The sequence below is a fragment of the Grammomys surdaster genome, unplaced genomic scaffold (genome assembly GCF_004785775.1).
Source record: "Grammomys surdaster isolate TR1022 unplaced genomic scaffold, NIH_TR_1.0 268, whole genome shotgun sequence".
Lineage (NCBI taxonomy): Eukaryota > Metazoa > Chordata > Mammalia > Rodentia > Muridae > Grammomys > Grammomys surdaster.
In genome coordinates, this window is record NW_021604709.1 from 741,207 (window position 1) to 747,507 (window position 6,301).

Genomic DNA, 6,301 nt, shown 5'->3' on the forward strand with positions numbered 1-6,301 from the left:
ACAATGTTTTTTGCATGCGTGTATGTGGGTTGTGTTCATACATGTGTATATTCATATTTGTGCATGTGTGCACATTGTGTGTGTACCCATTTGCACCCTTGTGTGTGTGTGTGTGTTTGTGTGTGTGTGTGTAGACCAAAGCATGAAATCAGGTTCTCCTCAATTGCTCTCTGATTACTTACTGAAGCATGGTTTTTGGCTGAACTCAGAGCTCATAGATTCTTCTAGTTGAACTACCCAGCCTGCTTCAGGATTTCTGTCCTTCATCTCATGAGTGGTGCGATTCTATCAGGGAGACTGTGCCTATCTAGCTTTTATGTGGGTGCTGAGGTTCCAAGCTCTGATCTTCATACTTGTGGATTAAGTACTTTATATAGTAAGCCATGTATACAGCATGATACACATTTCACACATACATACACACACACACACACACATACACACACACACACACTTATGTATGTATGCAACGGTATAGGGGCAGGCACAATGGATATCAAATGAGTAAGCCTCTCTCTCTCTCTCTCTCTCTCTCTCTCTGTGTGTGTGTGTGTGTGTGTGTGTGTGTGTGTGTGACATAGGTGTTCATGATCCTTTGATTTAGTATGAGCCAGGAACTCTTCTTATATCTCTGTTCTCAAGCCCTAGCAGTCTACATGTATTTTTGTTTGATTTTTTTTCGACTTGTCAATATAATGCAGCAGCTCTGGACACAGGATTTAGGGTCAGCAGACCATAATGGTGAATCCCCATTCACCAACATAATCAAACATCTCAGAGCCTCACTTTCTACATCTTCAAAGTAGGAGGGGCAGACACCTGGTACAGTAGCACTGTAAAATGACAAGGGGACCAGGTATAATATAGGAGCTCTTGAGGAGCAGAAGTGACAGTCATATTGTAAGGGGGATTCTCAACCCAGCCCTCTACAGTGACTGCCCACAAGACTCCAACTCCCTCTGTATTTGACTTATTTGGGGGAAAATGTATTAGGCATATGTACTTAGATCTTATTAAATCTGATCCTGTTAATAAAGCCCTTATAAAATATGCAAGTGGGAAAGATATTTTTAAGTTTGACAAGGAAACTGAGGCACTTGAAGTTCAAGTGTGGATCTATACTGCAAAAACAGTTGTCTTACAAAGAAGCAATACGGTACCCCAAAGGCTGCTGCCCACATATACAAATATTGGCACAGCTACAAAAGGAAAGACCCAGTTCAAATACTCAGCCAAGGACAACCAGCCCCTGCTGCTCATCAGTCCCCAGAGCTGCTGTCAGCCTTTTAGAGATCCTGCCAGCTACTACCAGGGAACTGGAGAAACTGCTGCACTGAGAAAAATATGTGCTTGAAAGCAGAAAATTCTATTTGGAAAAATTTTGGTTCACAACACAGCTGTGACGACCTTCCTTTCATCTCCAGAAAGTCACATAGGTTCATGGTACTTCCCTGAGGTTCCTCTTGCAGTGTAGGACTCCATGTCTACAACGGCTGTGAGCAGCGGTAGTAGTTCCCATTACCTACTCCAGTGAGCTGGAAAAATATTGATGACAAGAGAAAACCAAGCATGGTTGTGAAGGTCAATTCTTGTGTTAGAGACATGTTAGGATGAGGAGGAAAAGACAAGAAAGTGAAGCCTTGGGTAGCCTCCCCTGTAGATCCCTTTATAGATTTGGAGTCAGTGATTTGCTTGAGAGACAATCCCAGGAAGCACAGGGGAAGCAGCTCAAAGCCCAAAAGGGGCTGAAGTTAGGATAGGCTGCCTGCAAAATCAGGGAATGGCCATGAATAGATGAGGCTTACATTGCCAAGGACCTCGAGAGCCTATAGTCCACACCCCCAACACCGACTGTAGATAGCTGGGACAGTTGTCCACTAATTTCCACTGCCATTGGCTGGAGCAGCAGCTCCCTGAGTCTCCCTGGCTTGATTGTGTGTCAGATTGTCTTTCATAACTTGCAGAGACAAGATAGGAGGGGCAGAAATGAGGGACGTGTCACCCATTTCAGAATAAGAGCCTCAGGAAATCAGTAGGTTTGGCTTCTCTTTCTTAGAGAAGGCTTGTCAGGAAACAGATATTGTTTAACATATTGTTTCATTTTTCTAGTTTTACTCTCACTAGCACCCATGTAAAAGAGTGAGCAGAAGATGGTATCTCTTTTCCCTGGTCCCACCCTCATAATTACAATCACATTTCGGGGTCTGGGAGACATCACAGCTAGGCAGAGGTCAGGTTGATGAAACCTGAAGGTGTCATGGATGCTGGGCAAGGACCAGACATCAGAAACTTTCTTTGGAATCCTTTTGCCACTTGGTGATGCAGTGACAGCACCCAGCTTCCAGTCTCTGGGAACAAAGGCTGCCAAGTTCAACCTTTTCTGTGGAGCCTTTTTTTTTTCTACCTATCTCTTCTGTTTACTGTGAGACCAAAATTGTACAATTGTAGGAGTTTAAATAATATACACTGATAAGTAAAATCCACCACAGGCAAAGACAGTCCATCAACATAACCCACTTACTGTAGGACACTGAGGAAGCCCTGGGTGAGTGAAGCCCTAAATGGATGTACATTGCTGATATGGGCACAGCCATAACAAAGACCAAGGCATTGGACCCATGGCAAGTTGGCAAAGCTATTTGTACATGGGCCATGCTCAAAGTTATAAAACCTTTTCCTCTGGTCCAAGTACAAGTTTTACAGACAATTGATTATTATGACAGACACTAGCAACTGAATCTTCTTCCTTCTCCTACATGTTAACTGTCTGAGACTGGTTGTCTACAGAGACTTGACACTTATTGCCTCAGTGCTGTGCATAAGAAACATGCTGAGGTTGGAGGTATGTTAGTAGGTGCCACTCCATCCAAGTTCATATACCCTACCTGACCCCATCTATTCTGTATGTGTGTCTGTCCTTTCTTTATTCTTTTGTCACCCCTCATCAAAGTTTCAGGACCCAAGCCATGCAGAACTCCTTGGAGTCACTGCTGGTCCCACCCACACTCCATGAGCGCTACTACCTGGTCATTATTCCTGTGCTTATTTCTGGAATAAGAAAGCTATATGAACAAGTCATGGGAAGTAAGCCAGTAAGGAGCTTCCCTCTATGATACCTCTATAAGTATTCCAGTGTACCACATGACCAGTATTATAGACTGTGCGCTTTTGGGCCTGGCTTCCCACAGCCTACCTTGGAGATGCTTCCAAATCATTTCTGGCAACAATGTTTATCCATTTTCATTGCTGAGTAGTACTCCATGTTGTGCCTGTAGAAAGTTTATTCACTCACCAACTAAACAAGTTTGGGTTATTTTCAGTTTGGGGCAAGTGCGTGCAAGGTTAGGCAAATGCCAGGAGTGGATTGCTAACACTGTTCTGTCTTCTGGCTTTTCCCTGTCTCATGTCTTCATTTCCTGGTTGTACTTGCTGGAACCATTGTCTCCAAAGACCTTTTCTTAGGTAAGATTTGGAAGACCCACTGTATACTTTATGACCATTATATAAAGTGGAAGTCCGCTGAGATGGGACACCATGTAGCAGTGTGAATACTGAGTGACAGATGCAGACGAATCACGTATAAACCCCAGGTTATTTCCTGGGGAGGAGGAACCTGCTGGGTTTGAGTCAACTCTGATTGTCAGTGCAACCTGACCATTTTTCATAGAAAAGTTGTCACTAAACTTTAGATCTCTGGTGGAGAATGAGTTGCTCACTTCTTCTATGTTACAATGACAATTTTTTTATTTTTATTTGCTATTTTAAAAATTCCATAAATTGAAAAATGTGAAAATCTTTTATAGTTCTTATTTCAAAGATAACTTCTATTAACAGATGTGCTCAAACATTTCAGATAGGTCCTGTACATAAAGGAAATTTGTGTATTACACTAGCAAGTGAATCATAGACATATTACATTCCCTCTCTAGATAAAGGGACAGAGCCATTTTTGATGTCTGTATCTTGTCCTTCCACACTTTCTAACATTGCCTTATTCCACTAAAAGAGGAAAGAGGTAATGTTGTGGTTTGGTATTACTGATTTGATAAAAATATTGAAATCAAGAATATCTTGGGGAAGAGAGGATTTATTTGGCTTATAATTCCTGATCCCAGTCCATCATTGAGGGCAGTTGTGGCAGGAATTCAAGCAGAATTAGAGGCAAGAATCATAGAGAACAGCTACTTATTGGCTCTTTTCTCATGACTTGTTCATCTAGCTTTATTATGTAATCTAAGATCACCAGTTCAGCAGTGATACCACCTCCAGTGGGTTGGGCCCTCCACACATCAGTAAGCTAACAAATAAATACCCCTCAGATAAATTAACAAGCCAATCTAATCAGGGCATTGTCCCAGCTGAGACTATCTAGGGTAATTCTGGGCTGCATCATGTTCATAAATGAAAATCCTCACTGAAGGGGAGTGAAGATTCTGGATGGAGCCCCTCCTAATGCCTGCATTCACAGAAACAAATTCCCACATATGGCAGCATAGATGCAGCAAGAATTAGACCACATAGGCCCAATGCAGACTGAGTGCCAGTTACAAAAGGCTCTGAGATCTTCAGGTCCAGGAAATTTCAAAGATACAAACAAAGAAGTGCAGATACTGTTAAAGAAATGAAGCTAGGCAATGGCATTCCCCTCACACACATTCGTCTATGTGAAATGAAAGATGGTCAGAGTGCTGGGCTTGGGAGTCCATAGGTTTCATGACTAAGAAAACACATTAGGAGCTTGTAGCTGGTCAAAGGTTTGCCAGTGAAATAGAGCTGAGGAATAAATAGAAGACCTAGCTGATTATATAAATATTATTCATATATATCATATATATGATAATATATTATATGAATATATAGAAATATATATAATGAATATATAGGATGAATATATAGAAATAGTTGAATGTAATAAAACAATGTCTTGGAAGTAAGTGCCAACAATGCCTATGTAGGCCATCATTTCCAACCTCGGCCACGATGGTTCTCAAAACAAAGATGGAATGAACCCATTTCCAGAGGACATCAAAATCAGCTAGAGATGGAGAGGTCAATGTTAGGGAACCAGCAGTTAGAAGAATACAAATGCCTTCTAAAGAGAGACGGCCCCTGCTAGGTTGGCAGTCCTGGAAGAGTTAGGTAGGCAGAATGACAATCCTGAAGATGAATGCCTTGGGGAGCAGATGTTTGACTGGAGGAAAAAATGCCCCAGCATAGCTTCAGTAAAATACATAAATGTTTTGAGGATAATTAATAAACATTCTTAGTGCTGTTGACAAGGTTGGTCAGTCACATGTGCTCCATGGTACACAGATTGGCCCTATTTGTGTGTGCGAGTGTGCGTGTGCGTGTGCGTGTGCGTGTGCGTGTGTGTATTCCTGTGGATGGCACATGCTCTTCATCAACTGGAGCAGAATTAGTGATCCAAGCCTTGGACATGGAAGACCTACAGATCATGCTACAGTTGTTTTCTGCTTTGGATTATGAAACTGTAGTGCAGGGAAAAGATCCATAGATTCTGATGCAGGCCAGGATGAGAAGAAACAGAGGTCCAAGGCCATGGTTGTCCTGAGGGAAAGGCTGATCTGCATCTGTCATAGAAGTACCCTGGAAGTCTCCTTTATGCTCTGTCTCCACCTGCTAAGTCTGCAAGGCTGGGCACTGAGAGCCAAAGGAATTATTGATGCTGTAAATTTAAGGAAATGAAGCATTGCAGAAGATAATTTTCTTTTTGATCCCTAGCCAGACTTCTTTTGAAAAGCTCCTATAAATCCAGTGTCCCTGAGATGTGTCATCTGTCCTCTCTCCCTGAAACTTCTCTGACTGCACTGGCTATCCAGAGAGACTCCTTAGTGCTTCCTGAGTCCCAGGAACCCCTGTAATCCAATGATTTTATTTCTCCAAACACATGTCAAGCATTTCTTGCTTTTCTTCACTGCCTACTTTGTTTTCCTGGATCAATTTCCACTAATTTTTGAGTTTCATTAAAAACTCCTTCCATAACTGACTCAATTGAGTTTCACAGCTAACACCAGAATGGCTTTCCACTGAAGCACTGGTAGTAGGTAGATGAAGAAAGAGGGTGCTCCAATGACTGTGATATAAATACACATGCTAACTCAATGAATAATGTCTCATTTTCCTCCTAGATTCTATCAAAACCAAGCCTATGAAATTTACAGCAAGCATGGCAACGGATGGGTTTGATATGTGTAGATAGCAAGAGAGTTGAAACACATGGGTTCTTGGCAAGTCCATCCATCCATCCATCCATCCATCCATCCATCCATCCATCCATCCA